Genomic DNA, 22,315 nt, shown 5'->3' with positions numbered 1-22,315 from the left:
TTTATCGAGTCCGTCTTTGCATGAAATGTTCCCTTGGTATCTCTAATTTTCTTGAAGAGATCTCTAGTCTTTCCCATTCTGTTGTTTTCCTCTATTTCTTTGCATTGATCGCTGAGGAAGGCTTTCTTATCTCTTCTTGCTATTCTTTGGAACTCTGCATTCAGATGCTTATATCTTTCCTTTTCTCCTTTTCGCTTCTCTTCTTTTCACAGCTATTTGTAAGGCCTCCCCAGACAGCCATTTTGCTTTTTTGCATTTCTTTTCCATGGGGATGGTCTTGATCCCTGTCTCTTGTACAATGTCACGAACCTCAGTCCATAGTTCATCAGGCACTCTATCTATCAGATCTAGTTCCTTAAATCTATTTCTCACTTCCACTGTATAATCATAAGGGATTTGATTTAGGTCATACCTGAATGGTCTAGTGGTTTTCCCTACTTTCTTCAATTTAAGTCTGAATTTGGCAATAAGGAGTTCATGATCTGAGCCAGAGTCAGCTCCCGGTCTTGTATTTGCTGACTGTATAGAGCTTCTCCATCTTTGGCTGCAAAGAATATAATCAATCTGATTTCGGTGTTGACCATCTGGTGATGTCCATGTGTAGAGTCTTCTCTTGTGTTGTTGGAAGAGGGTGTTTGCTATCCCTATGCATCCGAAATAAATTAAATATTGTGACCATACTAAGAGACGCTGTTAAAGTAGCCAAAGCCCCTTCTCTAAAGCTCCCAGCCCATCCACTAAGAAACCCTACCTTCCCTGGCTTCATGTGCCAAAAGGAACAAACTATTCAAGGACCTGCATGAAAAGAGTCTGATAATTTGGCCTTCGCTTACAACATCACGGCCATGGTCCCCTGAATCAGATTGGACAAGACTGTCCCAGTTTTACAGCAAAAACACTGAGGACCAGAAGTTAAATTCAACATCTTCACATCTGTGATTTTGTGTAATCCTTTCTCAAGTGCTGAATACTGGACCCTCTTGTCAGAGAGGAATAAGGTGAGACCTGGAGATGTGAAGTGACTTGTTCATGTATATACAATTTCTACCTGGGTGGAGCAGACCCCAGAGTCCTGATCCTAAACGTGCCTCTCTTATCTACATACTACCAGTTGTGAGAACAGAGAAGTGCTTCATAAAACGTAAAGTGCCTAACACAGTCATTAGTGGTTCTGTCCATGCTATCATCTGCTATGCAGGCCATGGAAAGTCCTATCTCTCTCTTTTAGGCCCTAGATGATTTGACCCCAACTTACCTTTCAACCACCTTTCACACTATCACTGCCCTTTGCCTGAAACTTTCTAGATTCTATCCTTTCAGATCCCTTACAGGCCCTAATGGGCCTTTGTTCTGCTGCTATCTCTGCCCAAAATGCCCTCTTTGAGGCACTACATACCCTCCCAGACTCCACTGTTTGTGAGTACAATAGCACCTCCTGTGGATTGAATGTGTCATCCCCAAATTCATATGTTGAAGCCCTAATTTCCAATGTGGTTGTAATTGGAGCTGTGGCCTTTGGTAGGCTTTTAGGTCATGAGAGTGGAGCCCTCATGAATGGGGTTAGTGACCTTCCAAGAAGAGAAGAGAGAGGAACTCTCTCTCTGCCCTGTGAGGATATAGCAAGAAGGAGGCTGGCTACAAACCAGGAAGAGGGCTCTTACCAAGAACTGAACCAGCCAGCACTTTATCTTAGACTTCCCAGGCTTCAGAACTGCAAGAAATAAATTCCTATTGTTTAAACCACCCAGTCTGTGTTATTCTATTACAGCAGCCTAAGCAGATTAAGATAGCACCTGTAAAGCACTTTGTAACCTAGGCCTTGACCTAGGCTGCCTGCCCACCCCCTCAGACCTTAGGCTGGCAGGTGAGGTAGGCCCTGGCTCCCTTTATCTCCAGTAAAGCTGCTGCCTTAGCAGCCTAGCACAGTCTGGTTTGCAGTGAAGAGACTAGACTATGTCTAGACATCCCATGGGCTCCAAGAAGGCAGGAATGAAGGCCACTTGACTTTGCCTCCTGAAGCAGCGGCAGAGAAAGTTCCTAGTACACCCATGAGTGCTTCCTGACCTATTACTGCTGCTGGGAACAGACTATGGGGCTCAAGGACTGTGCACTCCCCCCAACTCCCGTCTTGCCAGGTTAATCAAGCTCTGTCTTATGGCAGAGACTCAGAATGTAAGCTTTTGACTATTAGACAGAGCTGGCCCTGAATCCTCATTCTGCCACTCATGAACCAGGTAACCTCAATATGTTCAGCTATTAAACAGGGGATATTATCTGTCTTGTGATGGCAAGTGTAAGGATTAAAGTAGACAAAAGTCTGGCCCTTCAGCAGCTTAAATTCTAGTGGAAGGAAGACTGGGAGGGGAAAAAACCTAGTAAACAAATAATACAATTTCACAAAGGAATAAGTGCTATGAAAAAATGAAATAAGGTAATAGAGGCTCTTAGAAGGGAAGGGAGGAGTGCTGTTCTGGAAGGCAGAGCAAATTAGACATCCACTTGGAGAGGAGAGCAAAATGCTGAAGGGTTGAGCTATTCGGCCTGTGGGCTGAGATGTCCAAGGCCTTGACCTGGGCTGCCTGCCCACCCCCTCAGACCTTAGGCTGGCAGGTGAGGTAGGCCCTGGCTCCCTTTATCCCCAGCGAAGCAGCTGCCTCCTCCACAGCTCCTCCTTGGAGCACAACCAGCCAAGAGCTCTTCATGTCAACATACTCTAACCCTGGTCATCTGGGTGGGCTGAGTGACTAGGGAATCATTTCACTGGGGGCAAAGAAGCCAAGGAGGAAATTCTCCAAGGTAAGTCCAAAGTGAAAAGACTCCCAGGAGTCCAAGGTACAGACTCCAAGGCACTTCTGGGCAGGGAGTCAAAGGCCCTTTTCTCTCATTCCAGAGGATAGGATTTAGCAAGGAGGCACTGAGCAGATGCTCGGTGCCCAGAGTCATGTTTGGTACAAGGGTGTGTGGGAGAGAAAGAACTGTGATGAGAGTCAGTGAGCGCTGAGCACTAACTCCATGTCAGGTGCTCGTGGGAGCACCATACATGCATGCACTAACCCCTTCCTTCTCTCAACAACTCATCGGGTAGGTGTTACAGATTAGGACTCTGGGAGAGCTGCAGAGGCTGAGATGCAGTGCGCTTGAAGTTCTCCCCCGCCTCAGCACTGAGCTGCTCCAAAGGCCTCCCCTCTGTTAAAGGTATTGGCACCAATGGGGCCTGGCACACTCCATAGTTCTTGTGCAGAGGGCTAAGCTCAGGGCTGGTGAGCTGAGACCTGTTGGCTATTGCCTATTTTATACCACCTGCAAGCTAAGAATAATTTTTAGAATTGTAAACGGTTAGGAAAAATCAAAAGAAGACTATTTCATGACACATGAAAATTTCATGAAATTCAGATTTCAGCATCTACATATAAAGGTTATTTTTTAATTAGAAAATTGGTATCATGTTGTACATTTCTACTGTGTTTTCAAATTATTATTTTTTTAATTGAGGTATAGTTGACATACAATATTACATAAGTTTCAGGTGAATAATATAGTGATTCACATTTTTAAAGGTTATATTTCACTGATAATTATTATAAAATATTGTCTATATTCCCTGTCTTCTCATATATACTTATAACTCATTAATTTTTATAATATTTATTTATTTATTTGGCTGTTTCAGGTCTTAGTTGCAGCATAAAGGGCCTTCATTGCATCATGTGGCACATGGGCTCTCAAGCCCATAGGCTTAGTTGCTCCAAAGGATGTAGGACCTCAGTTCCCCAACAAGGGATCGAACTCATGTCCCCAACATTGCAAGGCAGATTCTTACCCACTGGATCACCAGTGAAGTCCTAGCTCATTTATTTTATACATAGTAGTTTGTACCTCTTAATCTCTACCCCTATCTTGCCCTTCCCCACAAATAAAGTTTTATAGAAACACAACCACATCCACCCATTTGTTTACTTGTTGTCTATAGTTACTGTCCTACTACGGTAGCAGAGTAGTTTGGCCTGAAAAAGTGAAAATATTTACTATATGGCCTTTTAAAGAAAACGTTCGCAACTCTTGGTGATCAACATTGAGCTCTGGTGCCCAGCGTGCAGTGGACATTTCAATACCGATTGAATGAATGCATATATAAAATAATTTTTTAATTCAGTTAAAAAAATGTTTAAGGGTAGATGAGATTTATTAGCTCATGGCAAGGTCCAAAATGATTAATGATAATGGTGATAAGAAGAGTCCTTTCCTGGGGGTCCCTTGGTTTGGGGGACAACTGACCCCTGGAAGAACACTAGGCTGTAATTAGCTGTCATTGAAGGAGCTTTCCCCAGGTTTCCCCCCTCCCTTTTGCTCTTTGTGCCAGGTAGCCTCCCTGCCAGGGAAAGTTGACCTGAGCTGGCTATTTTATTACAAAGCTGGAGGGAGTGCCAGGGCTGTTGCCAAGCCAGTTAGACTCCTGGGGCATCAGAACAGAGAGGGAGGTGGCTGGTGGGTGGGGAAGCAGAACAGAAGATACAGCAAGTGGAGCCCTGGACCTCAGCTGCGTGAAGGCAGGACAGCAAGGCATGGTCCCATATACCAGCCACTAGCCCTGCCCTGCCAAGGGGTTCTGCTGCCCAGAGGATCTTCACCAGGGCCCTCCCTGCAAAAGAAACTCAAGAATCAGTCCCTCTCTCAGAAGTCCCTGGGCGTGAGGATTCAGTTGTATTACTAATAATCCATGTTTGCTGAGCCCAGGTAGGCACTGTGCTGCACATTTCTCTTTCATGATCTCATTTTACTCCCACAGCAGCCCCACAGGGTACACACTGTTATTATCCCCATTTTACAGACCAGGAGGCTGAGGCTTAGTAGGGTTAAGGACCTGCCTAAGGGCTAGTAAATGGCGGTGCCAGAATTTGCTCTGGGATGTGTGACTCTCAGACCCTTAACCAGGACTGAACCAGAGTGTTTATTGTGAGTGCTGAGTTTTGGGGCTTCACTTCAGCAGTTCTGAGTCAAAAAGACTAGGGTGGGCCTAGGAATATGCATTAACCTGGATGGTTCTGATACAGTGAACCAAGCTCTGGGAAGCACAGCCTGAGAGCAGATCTCCAGGCACCTTGGAAAATCTACCTCCTTTGGTGGGCTGGAAAATTCTGTCTGCTGAAAGCAAGCAAACTGAGTCCTGAGATCTGCTCCCAGGCCCGTCCAGCCCACAAGGAGTCTTGCTCTCAGGATTGGGGTGCAGTTCAGTGGTCAAGGCAGCAGGGACTGGAGGTAGGGCCTGTGTGAGGGCCTTGGGGAAATATTTTTTTGGCTTTTTTTTTATTTACTTAAATTTTAAAATCTTTTGACCACCTTGAATGTCCGCGAGATCTTTTTATTTCCCTGACCGGGGATCAAACCTGCACCCCTCAACTGGACCACTGGGGACATCCCCGCTTGGGAAAGATTTGTACCAGGAAGGGTGCACAGTGCACCCCCTGGGTCCCCGGGTCTGCCCAGGGCCTGGGGGTGAGCAGCCACAGGACCCTGGCTTCGTTGGCTCCTGTGGGCTTTGATTTGTGCAGAGATAAGAGAATAAATTGCAATGTCTGCTCATCAGTCTGCTTCATTTCAACTCAGTGTCTATTCCTGTGCCACCACTCTATGCTGAGGCATAAGGTATAAGGGAAGGTTTCCTGCTGGAGCCTGTTTTGAGCTGCACCTTGAAGGGCAAGAAGGCATGGTCAGACAGTGGGACAAGCAGGCAGAGAATGCAGAGGTGGAGATTGCCAAGCCCACTGGGGGACCCAGTGAGGTCCTTCCTCACTGGTCTGTGACCAGCGCACAGTTGGTGGCACTGAGAATAGCAAGTTCGTGGGTGTGAACGTGCATTTGTGAATGAAACAAATTCAGGCACATGCGTTCACATGCATGACAGGAGGTGAGTGTGCATCTGTACATGTGTGCAGATGTATTTGCCAGGGTCTGCCCTCAGACAAAGTCTGTGTGCACGCACATGCATACGCATGTGCTTGTGGGTTTATGTGTGAGCACAAATATGAAAGCTTGAGTGTTAGATCACGTGTATTGTACACAACCAGTGAACATATGGGGAAACAAATGTGTGCGTGCACGCAGGTATACATGGACGCGTGCCACCTCAGGGAGTCAGCCTTTGGACTTTCTGATTCTGGGTCTACGGTCCCCTTAAGTGTTAATATTGTTATTATTGTTTAATAATATTGTATTAATATTGGTTAATATTGTTTAGTCAGGACTCCACTTTTTGTGCATCACCTCAATTGATTTTCTCAACAATCTTACATGGTGGGTTTATAACAGTTATTTAGTAATCTTCTGAGTTATTATCCCATTTTACAGATGAAGAAACTGAGGCTTAGAAAAGTAAAGTGACTTGCTCTGGTGGCTCAGAGAGTAAGGAATCTGCCTGCAACGCAGGAGATTTGGGTTCTTTCCTGGATTGGGAAGATCCCCTGGAGAAGCGAATGACAACCAACTCCAGTATTTCTGCCTGGAGAATCCCATGGACAAAGGAGCCTGGGAGACTACAGTTCTTGGAGTCGCAAAAAAGCCAGATATAACAGCAGCAAACAACACATGGATGAAGAAACTGAGGCTTACAAAAGTAAAGTGATATTCTCATAGCTACCCAGCCAAAAGGCAGGAGAGCTGCGATTGAGCTCAGACTATCAGACCTCAAAGGCCTCCGCTGTATCATTTTATGCAAGCTGCTTCTTAGCAATTCACAAAGCTCCAGGGAGGAAATGCCTCGGGCACCCTCCTGCCCCTGGCCTGGACCCGGCACAGACACTCAGGGCTTCTCACAGGCTAGGTAGGAAGGGGCTATTCCTGGGACCTGGGTCTTCTGACCCAGGGCTACACATGTAGAAAGGTCACACAGAGGTGAAATGGGGCAGTCTTTGTTTATCCAAAACCCCAAAGAATTTGGACCAGAGCCAGTGGAGGCCCTTATCCTGAGCAGTGATGTATTTCTTGCCCTCTGGAACGACAGCCCAGCATGGAGAGTTACCCTCAGGCTTTTCCAGCCCGGTTTCTTGAAGGCTGCTTGTCAGCACCTGTCCCTGAAAAAGACAAGGATTGAGCCTGGGGACCAGAATGGACTTGGAAGCCAGGGCAGGCCCTTCTTGGCCCTGACAGCCTGTTGGTGGCAGTAGCACCAACTTGCATTCTTGTCTTTTTTTCTTGCATTGAGGGTGCAAGTGCCATGTAAAAACCAAAACAGACAATAATAATGTTTTAAAAAATAAGTCACATAGAATCATTTTTCTCAACCATTTGGAGATGACTGATCTAAATTCACATGTCTTTTAGGCAAGACAGTTCATTTCTCTGAGCCTCTGCTTTCCCATCTGTAAAATGGGGATGATAATAATACTTCCCCACGAATTATGATGAGAGTTACATGAGAGAATGAATGCAGATGTTTCCAAACTGCCAGGCACATCGCCTGAGAACGCTCAACAAATAGCTAGGAGTGTCATTTTCATTGCATTTGCATCAACAGCACTGACATCATTTCTCCCTGTGACCTTGGAAAAGCATTTGGAACTCCATCCTCCCCACCATAGATTATCTGGAGGTTTTTTTGGTTAGGCTTTTTGAGTATTTTAAAATATAACTTATTTTCATAATTCTATACCGTAAAATTCACCCCTTTTAAAGTGTACAATTTAATTGAAATGAACTATATTTCAATAAAAAATAAGAAATAATGAAATAAAGTAAAACATAATATTAAAAAATAAAAAATAAGGTTTACAATTCAGTGGGTGTCAGCATTTTCATGGTTGGATGGCATTGTCCAACCTTCACCACTATCTCATTCCAGAACATTCTCATCACTCCCAAAAGAAACCCCAAAACCCTGTATTCATTAGCAGACATTCCTCTTTACCTCTTCTCCTCAGCTCCTGGCAACCACCAATCTACTTTGTATCTCCTTGGATTTGCCTGTTCTGGACATTTCCTGTAAATGGAATCATATAGAATGAGGTATTTTGCACCTAGAATCTTTCACTTAGCAATAATGTTTTGTAGAGTCATCCATGCTGTGGCGGATATCATTTTTCATTCCTTTTTATAGCTGAACAATACTCCCTTTTACGGGTATGCCATATTTTGTTTATTCGTTAGTTGATGGACATTTGAGTTGTTTCCACACTTTGGTTATTATGAGTAATGCTGCTATAAACGTTGGTATCCAGACAGTCGTGTGGACGTACGCTTTCAGTTCTGTTGGTTATGTACCTAGGAACAGAACTGCTGTGGTCTTGTGGTGACCACGTGTTACCTGAGGTCTTGTGGTGAACCTGTTTCTCACGGTGGCTGTAGCATTTTACACTTCCAGTGGCGGTGTATGAGGGTTCTAATTTCTCCACATCCTCACCGATACATTTGATTATCCATGTTTTTGATCACAGCCATCCTCTTGGGTTGTAAAGTGACATGTCACTGTGGCTTTGACTTGCATTTCCCTAATGGCTTATGATGTTGAGCAACTTTTCATGTGCTTGTTGACCATCTGTATATTTTTTTGAGAGACATGTCTCTTGAAATCCTTTGCCATTTAAAAATTCTTTTTATTTTAGCTAACATTTACTGAGCACCTACTGTGTACTGACGTACTGGGATGGGCAGGGGCACACAGAGCCATGGACTCTGCTTGGGGCAGGAAGGCTTACCCTGCTCCCCTCCCAGGATTGTCACACTGGAGCATGTGTGTGATAGAAGGCACTCTGATCCAGAAGGGAAGGAAGCACAAGCTGGAGAAGGGCCTTGGGTTTCGGAGGCTCTGTCTGTGCCATGTACCCTTCCAGGGGCCTGCCTTGCCCATTGGCTGCCCTGCCACACTCAGCACCAGTGTGATTGATACCTGGCAGTCAGAAGCTGACTGGGCATGGCAGCCACCCAGGTCACCAACAGAGGAGGCACCCTCTGGGTATGTACCCACAGGGAGTCCCAATTTAAACCCATGACCACCCAGCCAGAGCTCCCACACAGTCCCTGGTCATCTCCAAGCAGCTCTGCAGGGAGAGTGCTGGGGACAGCGAGGCTTCTGGAGCCTAAACAATAGGAAGATAAATGGACCCTGCTCTAGCCCAGACTGCTGTGTGCTTTAGGCATGTCTCTTGACAAGCCTAAAGCACATGACAGAAAACTGAGCCTCAGTTTTCTCATCTGTGAAATGGGAAACTAACAGCACAGTCTCTTGAGTCCCTTATGAAGCTGAAATGAAATGAGGTATGCAAAGGGGTTTACACAGGTTGGGAAAAAGGAAATGTTCACTAGATATAACTCATGTCATCTGAAAACTGAGAGGGACAAGATGATTTACAAATGCTTGACTCCTTCCTAGAAAAGAGAGGTCATAAGGAGTCAGGGCCACCCTCATGTCATATGAAAGGAGCAAAGAGGTGGGCCAGACTCCCAGCCACAGCTGCCTCTATGGGGAGGAGCCATCCTGAGCTCAGGGTTATGCAAAAAGAATTTCAGAGGCAGCGGCCTCAGCCGCAGGGAAGGCCAGACTATCCTAGGAAGCTGTCTGGCCTCCGGGGCTCTTGGTCTCCATCCCGGTTTCTCCTCAGCCTGTGCCACGGCGGCCAGGCACCTTCTCACTGATCTGACAAGCTCATGGCCGAGGGGAAGTATGTTTCCAGATAGAGTGAAAATAGATCCTTCTCCAAATATGCTCACTGTGGCTAAGAAAAATAAATAGAACCAAGAAGGAAAAGAGAGAGCAGCTAGCAGCCATCAGATGGGGCCAGGCCTGGGCAGGTCTGGAGAGGCAAGCTGCAGATGGGTGGAGGTTAGGTTTGTGCAACTGAATGATGTGTGTACATGTGTGTGAGTGTGTGCATGTTTGTATGACTGAGCATGTGTGATAGTAATTGTCAGTATGTGTGAGTATGAGAGTGGATATGCATGAATGTGTGTGAGTGTATGTGTGAGTATATGCAGGCTGAGTCTGTGAGTTCTTTTGTATATAAGGTGAAGTCTGAGCACGTGCAAGCATGTGACTGAATACATAAGCATTGTGAGTTTACGTGTGAGTGTGAGTGCATGTGAGAGTGTGCAAATGAGTGTGAGCATATAGGAGTGCGAAAGTGTGTGACTGCATGCATGTGTTTATGCCAGTGCATATGTGTGCATGTGTGAGTAAGCATCTGTGTACATGTGTGTGTGTCTGAGTGAGAATATGTGTATGAGTACGTGTGTGTGTTCACTTGTGTCGTATGGTGTGCACACATGAGCAAGTGTATGTGAGTGTGTACAGCAGGTTTGATAGTGAGTGCATGTGTGCATGTGCTCATGGGGGAGGTGCTCCGAGTCACTCACTAATGGTGGTGGCCCTGAGGGAAGGGAGAATTCTCTGTGCTTAGTCACTCAAAGCCCAGACACAATCAAATCAAGAATGTATTTCAAAATACACCAGCTGCATTTATCATGGAGATGCCGTGCTTCTCAGAGGGCCCACGAGGCTTCCTAGAGTTGCTGCTTCTGGGACCTCATGGAAGCACAGGAAGTTGGAAACTGAAGGGACTTGTAGCTCCTCCCCACAAAGACTTCCTGGTCCATATGGGGAGACTGAGGCCCAGGGTCACACAGCTGGTTGGGGCAGAGCTGGGCTTATGGACTCAGCCTTCACCCCTCTGTCCAGTGGTCTTGTACTTCCCACCAAGACATGCCTTCTACCTCCCCGGCCATCATCCATTCATTCATCCAGCAAATGTTTCCTGAGGACGTGTTGAGAGCTACACACCAAACTGGGCTCTAAGATACAGACCAGGACTCTGCCTCAAGAAGCTTTCCTCCTAGTGTGGAAATGTAGACTGTAAACCTATAGCCCAGCTGATAAGATAATTCCAGATTCTGATCAGAGCCTTGAAGTCAGGAAGGCAGGGTGATGTGATCCTGAGGCCTCCTTCAACAGAGTGACAGGAAGGGGCTCTACAGAGTGACATTTGAGCTGACGCCAGGGTACGGGAGCCAGTTCCTGTCAGCTGGGTCTCCAGACCCATTTTCTTTAGTTTTTAAAATATATATATATATAATGTATTTGCCTGTGCCGGGTCTTAATTGCAACACGCGGTATCTAGTTCCCTGACCAGGGATCAAACCTGGGCCCCCTGCATGGGGAGTGTGGCATCTTAGCCCCTGGACCACTAGAGAAGTCCCTCCAGACCTCTTTTCTTGGTGACCTTCTAGGGACAGGTGGAACTGTCACAAGTACCATGGGCCAGAAGGCTTCCACCGCTCCCCTAGTCCAATTCTGATGAGAAGTAATGGAGAAAAACCTCCTCCCCGTGGGGACTAGAGAAATCTCCCTCAGAGAAGACCAGAGCTGGTAAGCAAGTGGGCCCAAGGCGGCTGGGACCCAGGAATCACTGCTGGGGCTGTGGAGGAACCTCCACTCATGTCCTGAAATGCTGTTCCAACCTTCATGAAAGTCATAATAACCCGTGATGTTGTAAATAATATTAACTACTGATGATTGCTAAGCACTTCGCCCATGCCAGGCACATACCAGGTGTATTACTGCAGTTAACCTCTTCAACACACCTTAGGAAATGGGCATTAATGTCTCATTTAGTTTATAGACAAGGAAAGTGAGGCCCTGTTGAAGTAACACGCACAAGGAAGGGGCAGAGCTGCCGTTTGCATCCAGGCCTCTGTGACCCCAAAGACTAGAGGCTCTGAACACACAACCCAGTGCCTCCTGTCTGCCTGCCCTACGAATCTCACCGACGTGGACCTTTCTGAACATCCTGCCCCCCAGGATCACACTGCCTGCCCTTGGAGCTCCTACTAATTCGGACCTCACAACTTACCACAGAACCCTGAATTATGCTACCATTTACAAAAGCCAAGATAACATCACTGTCCTAAGAGCCCCTACGAGGCACCAGAGCACTGGAACTTTTACATACGTGATTGTAGTCTTCAAAAGAACCCTTCTAGGTCAGGATTATGTATCTCCTCTTATAGCTGAGGAGGTAAAGGGACTGGCTGACGGTCAAGCAACTGTGGAGTGGGGTGGGTAACGTGACTCCAGAGCCTAATAGCCCCTCATGCTTTCACACAGGGTGCTGGTGAAATGCTTAGCCTGCTTCAAAGTCAGTAACTCCCTCCCACCACCAGCCTTACCTATGCAGGGTTCAAATTCATGCCTCAGCAATGCTACAGAAAATCCCCAACCTCTGGGGTCACTCTCAAGCACTTGAAGCCACCATGTTGAAATGGTAATGCCAAGGGTCCTCCATGTCTATCCCTCAAGGCTCTGAGGGAAGAGATGTAAAATGATACAGCCCTATCTTAGTGTAGGGAGCCTGGGCAAGTGACTTAGCCCTTTAGAATCTTGATTTCCCCATCTGCAAAATGGGATTATGTGATAATACCCACCTCGCAGGTTTGGAGTCAGGTAAAACCAAAGTGACTTAATGGTACCTGGCACACAGGAGGTGCTCAGTAAAGATCTGTGGGCAACTTGGTTGGCACTGGCTTCGAGACCCTGAGGGAGCGGTACTGTTTGGAGTTAAGAAGTTAGGGCAGAGATTTCAACTTCCTCGGTTTCTGGGGCCTTGCTCAGAGAGGCTCAGTCCTCAGCTCTCTCTGCCCTAGTCCCTGGTTTGGGCAGCAGCCCCTGACTCTCTCTCTGGGAACTCTGGGGCAATGCACAGGCCTAGCCTCTCGCATTCACAGACCAGCTGGGTAAAGGAAACTGAAGGTTTTTCCAGACAGCTGTGCCCCAGAGCTGCAGCCAAAGGACAGAAGTACGTGCTCAGTGGGGAAGTTGCTGCTGGAACCACCGAGTTGAGAAACAAGGAGGGGAAAATCCACCAGGCTGCTGGCTCTGGGAGGTGGGGGATCTCCGGGGGTGGCGTGTGCACACCACTCGATCCTCCTTTGTCCCTTTAGCCTGTAAGCATGGTGGATTCCTGCTGGTGCTACTCTCTGGGTTGCCATTCCTTTCCCTGATAGCTCCTCCACTTTTCCATCACCTGTGTAATGGACTCCCTACATTCAACTCCCTCTATTTGAAATACCTAAAGTGGCTTCTCTTTTCCTATTGGAGCCTGAAGTCCAGAGAGGTAAGGCCACTTGTCTGGGATCAGAGGGCTTGCCTGGGGCATCCATCCTGTGCGTCCTCAGCCCCTTCTCCCTTGGGGGAATCTACCTTCCTCACCCTCACTCTGTGCCAGCCTCTCCCTGCTTTGTGGAGGGCTATCTGGGAATGCAGTGAACTTAAGGAACTTCATCAGCTGATTCTCACTAAAGTGTGACTGACTGATACTTGGGTATCCAGAAGAAGCTAGAATCACATAGAGCCTGTTCAGAGGGATCGGACGTCACAGAGGAGAGGCTGCCACTGCTGGAAACATTGCCTAAGGCATTTCTCTTCCTTTCTCCCTCCATCTTTCTCCCTGTGCCCTCCATGAGTAAACTAAGCCACGGAAGTTTAAGGAGTGCAGCCCGAAGAGGTTGACCCCTTTGCCATAGACAAGCATCAGAGCAGGGTAAGGGTGAGGAATGATCTGAAGTAAGTAGGTTTGGGGTGGGCTTCCCAGGTGGCACTAGTGGTAAAGAACCCGCCTCCCAATGCAGGAGACGTAGGAGACACGAGTTTGATCCCTGGATGGGGAAGATCCCCTGGAGGAAGACATGAAAACCCACTCCAGTGTTCTTGCCTGGAGAACCCCATGGACAGAGGAGCCTGGTGGGCTACAGTCCATGGGGTCGCACAGAGTTGGACACAACTGAAGTGACTTAGCATCCACGCAGGCTCGGGATGGACACATTCTGCTATCTACTGCAGCAAGGGGTCAGATCTGACAGTTCCTGAGGACACTTGCTCTCTGAAAGTCCGCGGATCTGTGACTCTTAGAGCAAGGGCATGGATTCCCCCGGGTTCTGCTCCCATTCTGATCCTGCATGGCCTGCTAATCCCTACTCTCTCTGGCCTTAGCTTGGCATCTGCTCAATGGTGAGGTTGGTAGTTGGTCCAGGCAGGCCCTGGAAGAAGACCCTGAGTGTGTGGGCTGATTTCTCATCCACGTCCACACCACAGTTCTCCAGAAGCTGCTTTCAGGAATCTGCTGACCTCACAGTACCTGCCCATCTGATGTCTTGTCCATCCTGCTGTCTCAGGTTGGAGTCACCCAGCCCAGTGCCCTCTTCTCCTTGTGGTCCAGTCTTCACAAGCCTGCCAGCCCATCAGCTATGGGGCTAGACCTCCCACCCCAGCTCCACTTTCGCTGGCTGAGGGCTGTTCCCTCTCAGAGCAGGAGAAGGCACCACCCAGCCTGGGCCGGGTTCCCCTCAAGCCTTCTGCCCCACCTCCCTCCCTCTATCTGGAGCTTCTCCTTTTTTTCCTTTCCAGAAATGGACAGGAAAGTGGGCCAGTTCAAGAGATATGATAAGATTTTTAGAAGGATTCTGAGAGAGGTGCCGAGCCGAGAGGACAGCAAGTCACCTTCTGTTGGAGGCTGAGGTCAGGCCCATCTAAGGTTTCTGCAGGCTCTTGGCTCTCAACCCCAACAAGTTAAAAGGCGCGTGCTTCCCACATAAAACACGTTTGAATCACTTTATAAGAGCTGTGCTCTTCTCTTACGTGTGCTCCAGGTGACAGGTTGTCCTAATATTACACTTGGCAGACATTTAAAGAAACATGTAAGAGTTGCAAGCTTCCTGTCCCTGAGCTAACACCCTGTGCTATGTGACCTCAATCTACTCCTCCAAACACGGCACCACCATGAACCCCCTCTTACAGGGGAGAAGACAAGGTGAGCGTGGTCTGGCACATAGCCAGGGAGCTCTGGGCCACCGTCTGTCTGGGTCTGCCCCTCCCCACAGCCCAGACCTTTGCTACCTGGATTCCCAGCTCTGCCTCGGGGATTCTGGGGCGTGGACTTGAGGTCTGTGGGGTTCACATCTCATTAGAAGAGCTCGGAGCTGCTGAATGGCCTGGCCTGCTGGACAGAGCCCTCCTCCTGGCCCAGTTAGATGCTTGATGCAGGTGCCCTGGAACTCCTCCCAAGGGTGAGCTGCAGGGCACGTGGTTTACCTGCCAGGAGCCCAGAGGCAGGAAAACAAACACCATAAATCATCAGGAAGCCCGTGTAAATATTTTATAGATGGGACGGTAAATAATGCAGCTCCCTAGATGCACCCGACCTAGTTCATCTGCCCCACATCCAGCACCCAGGTCAGTCTGTCTGGGCCCCCTCTCCTGCCTTGCACTTTTTAAACAAATGCTGAGGCCCAGTGCTGAGCCCTTTCATATGCACCATCTTCACTGCTAAACTTTTGCTCAGGCTGCTCCCTCTGCCTCGAACACCTTTCTCCTTAAGTCTGGCTAATTCATCCTCCTCCTTCAAGAGTCACCTCCTCCAGGAAGCCTTCTTTGATTTCCTAGGTGGAGTCAGGCATTCTCCTGGCTCTCATAGTACCTAAGCTTCCCCCATGTGAGCTCTGCTTCCTGGAGGTGGTCATTTCCTAGTGACTTGCCTGCTCTCCTTCTGATTCTCAGCTCCAAGAGAGCAATCGTTTCCCTGGAGCTAAAGGCAAAGCATGGCATATAGTAGGTGCTCAATAAACAGTGTTGAAGAATAACATAAATTATCTTGTTTAATCTTTAAATAAGTCTGTGAAGTCTTATTGGGGTTATTGAGTTTCTTATTACAATCATCCTTATTTTACACAGGAGAAAACCGAGGCCCAGTGGCAGTGCTGGGATTGACTTCCCACCTGTCTGGCCCTGAGGCTAAGGCTTTCTCAACTTTCTACCTGGGAACACATCTCTTTCTTGTACAGACCTCAAGCTCCTTGAATCTGGGACGTATTTCTGCTGGGAGGGCCTTGACCCCTGCCATAGGCTCTGGCATCCAGTAGACGTTAATCCATGTGTGTGAACGGCTACAAAAGGCAAGGCAGCAGTCAGGATCTTGCCCTCGACCTGGGAAGGAATGCACAGTGAGCACCTCGGGAGCAGGAGACCAGGCCAGGGGACTCTCTGGACTCCAGAGCATCTCTGAAAAGATGTGTTTCTGGGGAGGGTCTTGGGGCCCTGATGGAGGTGGCTTTGGAAGGTACTTACACTCAGTGGCCCACATGCCTTCCGTCCAAAGGAACTGCACCAATTCGGGGCCAAGTCCCTAACCAGGCCATCACAGCCTCAGAGGAAGCTGAGCTGCAAAGACAGATGATCCTGTCTGCCCTCTCCCCAGCCCGTGTCAGGTGCTGAGAACGAGGACAAGGAAATCAGGGCACAGACTGTGAGAGGTGGGACAGGACAAGGACAGCTTTGCACAAGAAGCCCTGGCCTGACCCTGGCCTCAATCCTTGGCAGGAGGTGGGCTGCAGAAAGGAAGGAGGGTAAATGGGTTTCAACTGATGTGTCGATTCCAGCTGGTTGCCAAGGGCTCCCTACAGCTGTGTTGAGGATTCTGAGCTGTATCCCTCCAGGCTCAGAAATGCTGTGATCAATTAGTAATATCGGCCACCAGTACAGAGGGGGACACAGTAGCCCATGTCACAATTTGTCAGCCCCTCCTTTCACCTCTCCTCCACTCTCAGCACAGAGTAGGAACCCGATAAAGTTCTGAAGTTTCACTGTTTTTTTTAAGGTTTTTTTTTTTTTTTTTTTTTATGTGGACCGTTTTTAAAGCCTTTATTGTTTCGAAATTTTTTTTTGGCCCCAAGGCATGTGGGATCTTAAGTCTCTGACCAGGGATCGAACCCACACCTCCTGCCTTGAAAGGCAGTCTTAACCACTGGATCACCAGGGAAGTCCCGTGGTTCACTGTTGACTACTAAGGTCAGGACAGAAGTCATTTCTACTTTAGTTAATTGTGGAGATGGAGATATGAACCCAGGGACTCTTCATTTGCAAGAACCAGGAAGGGAACAAGGAGAAGAGAATAGAAAAGAATGACAGACAGGAAGTGAGAAGTTAGATGTGCAGGAGAACTTCTGGGCAGTATGGACTGAGATCCTGAACCCAGGCACAGCTCTGCCCTCACCAGTCAGCAAGAACCAAGAGTTTTCAGAGGCAAATTCCAGAGATAAATCTTGGCAAGGACCCAGGGGGTGGCTCTTTGTGCTGCAGGAGGTGGGGCCCAAGCCTTCTATGAAGTCTGGCAGACTCGGGCATCCCCATTGGGCCTGGGGCAATGCAAGGGGCACAGAAGGGTACCAGATGCAACTCCTGCATGAGCCCCTCCCTCACATAGCTTCCCAAGTTGTGGGGAAAGAATGTTGGTGGAGCCAGAGCAGGTGGGGCCAGGCAGGATGCTCCCTTTGGGATGGGAGAACCTGGGCAGGTTTCTGGGGAAGGGACAAGCTCCAGAGAGCCGATGGTGGGGCAGCCTGTGTGTGCCTACCCTGGTTCCCTCAGCTTCTCATTACCCCTTGGACATCCACCCTGTGAGGCCACACAGGAAGGTCTGCACAAGCCTTCACTGCTGGGGAACAAGCCTCCAGAAGGGGTGTTGTGTCCTCGCCCTGTTAGCAGCCAACACCTCCACACCCATTACTCATCTGACTTCACCCAGACCAGTTACCAACTGCTCCCCTGGCCCCAACTGCTCCTGTGACTTTAGGGGTACCCTGGCCTAGTGCCTATGAGCTCTGGCCTGGAATTCAGAATAGTCTGGGATGTGAGGCTCAGTCTGGCCGCATCCTAGCTGTGTGAGAATCGGCATGTCATTTTGCCTCTGTGGGCCTCAGTTTCCTCTCCTGTAAAACGGGGCTAACGATGGTCTCCACATTGTAAAGGCTTTGTGGAAAGACTGTGAGTTAATAAATATCAAGGGTTAGTTCAGGGCCTGGTAGGTAGTGAATACTTGATATGTGAGGGTTGGAATTATTGTTCCTGTTATGATTCTAATCGGAGACCAAGTTGATGTTTACCACATCCTCTGCAGAGTCCTGATTCCACCTGGACTCCTGGGGGACCTCTTCTAAGATTGGTAGGCATCAAGGCTGGTGGAGGGCTGGGGACTTGGGATGCCCTGAACCTGAAGGCCTGGGGCAGAGTCTGATGGGCCAGGCAGAGGTTCTGTGCAGCCCCGAGGCCTCTGGGTCCGCTGAGCTCTGGGCTGTGGAAAGAGTTAGCCATCCCAGGCTATAATCCCATCTATAATTACCTTCCAGCAGAGCTCTGTGGCACTGGGCGGGGGAAACCATTGTCAAGTTTTATGTTGCTGCCCATTCAGTGACCTTGGGCAGCCCCACACCTGCTGGCCACTATTAGACACAGATGAAGATTGAGTTCTTTGGGGAGGAGACCCTTCCAAGGAGGCTGACCTCTGAGTGCAGGCTCCAAGAGTTCAGGATCCCCACAGTCTCTAGAGATCCACCTCTGCCCAGCCCCGGAGGCAAAGACTACTCTGGGGAGCCAGGAGAATTGATGGGGAGCTCTCCAGGGCCTCCTGGACACAGTGTTAAGCCAGAATGTGAAGGATGCTAAGGACCCAAAGTACATTCTCCATCCTTGTCCTCCTAGTCACTATCCCCTTTCCCTCCTCCCTTCAGACACCCAGGCCTTGGTTTTACGAGGACAGTTGCTGGCCGTTGCAGCGGTGGCTGGGAATGATGGTGCCTCAAGGGCAAATCTGGAGCCTGAGCCTGAGCCGTCTCTGGAGGTCGCGCACCCTTGCTTGGCTGGAGCCTGACCTTCCACTCACCGCCGTGTGCACTTGCACCCTCTGGCTCTCCCACGCTCCAGGCCTCTCACACCTCCTTGTCTAATCAACCATGTCAGCAATTGCAGGGTGATGAGGGAGGAAGTAATGGTGACTTCCCACCCCAAACTTCCTCATCTTACAGCAGCAAGAGGTAGAGACTCCAGGAGTCAGCCTTGGGGTTGCAGAGAGGATCCTGCATCTGAATGCTACGGGTACTCTCGGGCATCAGCAGAGGTGGGTCTACCCTGAGCTGCTGCATCATGTGTTGCTACTCCTGATTCTTCTGGGCACATCCCCACCTAGTGTATCTTTCTCCCCAGGACAGGGCTGGGGTGTCCCTGGATCCACAGAGGGGCTTCCAAGGCTGGGGTACAGGACAAGGAGCCCCAGAGGCTCAGGCCAACCCCAGCCACCCTGATTTCCTTGGGGAAGGGGCTCCCGCCCCGGCCCCATTGCCCTGTGGAGACCCAAAGGAAGCCAACAGATGCGGTGAACAGACGCTGCTGAGCACTGCTTGGGCTTGGGGTGCCACCCCGGGAAAGCCAGCCTTCACTAAGCACCTACAGTGTGCCTGACCCTCATGGGGTGGCAGTCATGTGTGTGGAGGCATGAGGAGGGGTCAGGAGGAGAGGACATGGGCTCAAGGGAATGTGGCCCTACAGCTAGGGAAAGAACAAAGACATACAAGCCCAACCCTACAGGCACCAAGAAGGTCACATGCCAGAACCATGACACCAGGGATCCCAGAGACCCATAGGCAAAGGTTCCAAAACAAATAGTGAAAGAAAGGAAGGGTGTTTGAGGTGGTGCAGGAACCCCATACACACACCCACACTCTCACCCCTGAGTCTGTTGCTCAGAGTCCCAGAAACTCATCACTCAGGGCTGTACCTCCAAGCTCACACAGCAAAGGTCAGAAGGGCAAAGATCAGAGAAGTCTCCCTGGACCCACACCTGTGTGCCCTTTCATGTGGGCAAACCTTGTGCTCAGGGAGTAGGCTGTCATCAGCCTGCAGCAGTGGGGGAGGGGCATATGGGGTGGGTAGAGGGCTCTGTATCAGCTCTGTGTCTCCACCCCTGCCCTACAGGTGCCATCAGCAGGACGTGGCAGGGTACTCTGATCCTCACTGTTTTGGACCCACAGGGCAGCATGAGTGATAAAGGCCATGCTGCACTTACTCACTCATTTAAAGGTGCTTACTGGAGCCAGGCCTGCCTCCAGATCCCTGCCCTTTTCTGTACCTAGAATGCCTGTCTTCCCAATCTTCTTACCTCCAGTTTCTGTCCGGAAAGTGCCTTTCCCAAATCTTCATTTCCCATTATCTTCAGCACAGGGCCCAAATGCAGGTCCAGCCCTTGCATGGCATCCAAGACCCCTGAGAATGTGAATCCCCCACTGACCCCTAGGGTCCCCTGTGCAGCCCACGCTCCAGCCTTCCAGGCTCACCTTGATGCTCCTATGATTGGTCTTGGACATTGTCTTTGCTCCAGCTGTGAGTGCCTCTTCTGCTTCCTCACCACTGTCTGAGAAGGAATTCCTCCTTGTCCTTTCTGGCCCACACCAGGGGCACTCTCCGGTGGAGCCATCCTCACTTCCTCAGCTCTAGTACAGGCTCAGGCACACAGATCAGATCAGATCAGTTGCTCAGTCGTGTCTGACTCTTTGCGACCCCATGAATCGCAGCACGCCAGGCCTCCCTATCCATCACCAACTCCCGGAGTTCACTCAGACTCACGTCCATCGAGTCAGTGATGCCATCCAGCCATCTCATCCTCTGTCGTCCCTTCTCCTCCTGCCCCCAATCCCTCCCAGCATCAGAGTCTTTTCCAATGAGTCAACTCTTCGCATGAGGTGGCCAAAGTACTGGAGTTTCAGCTTTAACATCATTCCTTCCAAAGAAATCCCAGGGCTGATCTCCTTCAGAATGGACTGGTTGGATCTCCTTGCAGTCCAAGGGACTCTCAAGAGTTTTCTCCAACACCACAGTTCAAAAGCATCAATTCTTCGGCACTCAGCCTTCTTCACAGTCCAACTCTCACATCCACACAGTAGGTGCTTGCTAAACGATTGCTGGAGGGAATGAATGAATTAGGTTCTATGCTGGGCTCTGTTGGAGTCTGTGCTGGTTACCTAGGCAAGTTACTTGGCCTCTTGGGACCTTAGTCTCCCATCTATACGATGGGAAGTTAAAGGGGAGTTAGATGAGATGGTTGTATTAAGCTTCTAAGAGTCTTAGGTTTTACATATATATTATATATATATTTACTTGTTTAAGATGGTAAAGAATCTGCCCACAGTGTGGGAGACTCGGGCTTGATCCCTGGGTTGGGAAGATCCCCTGGAGTAGGAAACGGCAACCCACTCCAGCATACTTGCCTGGAGAATTCTGTGGACAGAGAAGCCTGGCAGGCTACAGTCCATGGGGTCACAGAGAGTTGGACATGACTCAGCAACTAACACTTTCATTTTAATTTATTTATTTGGCTGCACTGGGTCTTAGTTGTGGCATGTGGGAACTTTTAGTTGTGGCATATGGGATCTAGTTCCCTGACCAGGGATTGAACCTGGGCCCCCTGCATTGGAAGTGCAGACTCTTAGCCACTGGACCACCAGGGAAGTCCCAGAGCCTTAGGTTTTATGCAGAGGACTTCAGGCCGTGTAAGCTTCCCCTCCCATCCCTAAACACATCCTGTTAATATTAAATCATATAACAAAAATAGTAGTAATCTATTGGGAGCTCACTCTGACCTAAGCCCTGTGCTAGACCTCCTCTGTCTACATTCCCTGAGCCTCTGAGGGGTATTAACAACCCCAATGAGAGATAAGGAAGATGAAACCAGAGAGGGGAGATGACTTGCCCAAGGTCACACTGCAAGAAACCAGCCCCCAGTGGCCAGAAGACTCCTGGTCTCAGACTTAGGCCTCCTGAGCTCAGCCACTGCCTTCTAAAACCATCTATAAGGATAGGCCCTTTTCAGGAGGCTCAGGCTCAGGGGCCTGGGCTGCACCGTGGACTGGAACCCCACAGGCACATGGAAGGGAAGAGGGAACCCTGAAGGGCAGTCACCCAAGAATGTGGCCTCTCACATCTGGCATCTGGGCCAGGCAGAGAAAAACAGGTGCCCAGCCCCCCAAATCATGCTGAACTCCATCCCTTCCTCTGGTGGGAATACTGGCCAAAGTCCCGGTTGCCATCTGGGCTCAGCCAGGCCAGACAAAACAGCTGCCCTTGTTCCAGTTTCGTGAGAAACTGTCCTGAATCTGCCCCTCTCAGAACCAACTGGAGGGCAGCAGAGCTGTCTCCCACCACAGCATCCAGCCTTTGTCTAGGGAAGGGGCAGGAATCTTTTCATAGGACATATGGACAGGCAAGGCCTTGGACTGCTGCCTCCGTCTCTTCCAACAACCCTGGCCTTGTGTGGCCTTGGCCAGGGATGCCCCAGAGCCTCAGTTTTCTCATCTGTGGGATGGGCTCAGAATGCTTAGTCTATCTGCTGCTGCTGCTGCTAAGTCGCTTCAGTCATGTCCGACTCTGTGCGACCCCATAGACGGCAGCCCACCAGGCTCCCCCGTCCCTGGGATTCTCCAGGCAAGAACACTGGAGTGGGTTGCCATTTCCTCCTCC

The 22,315-nt window shown here is 49.4% G+C and overlaps 1 non-coding gene across 1 annotated transcript; it reads right to left on the bottom strand.

Annotated features, from left to right (window-relative positions):
- Positions 1 to 21,233: 21,233 nt before the first annotated feature.
- TRNAG-UCC (transfer RNA glycine (anticodon UCC)) lies at positions 21,234 to 21,306 on the bottom strand. The gene has a single exon. It is a non-coding gene; the product is annotated as a tRNA-Gly (tRNA).
- Between the last annotated feature and the right edge of the window lie 1,009 nt (positions 21,307 to 22,315).

The sequence above is a fragment of the Bos indicus genome, chromosome 22 (genome assembly GCF_029378745.1).
Source record: "Bos indicus isolate NIAB-ARS_2022 breed Sahiwal x Tharparkar chromosome 22, NIAB-ARS_B.indTharparkar_mat_pri_1.0, whole genome shotgun sequence".
Taxonomy (NCBI): Eukaryota; Metazoa; Chordata; class Mammalia; order Artiodactyla; family Bovidae; genus Bos; species Bos indicus.
This window is presented reverse-complemented; position numbering and strand designations above follow the sequence as displayed.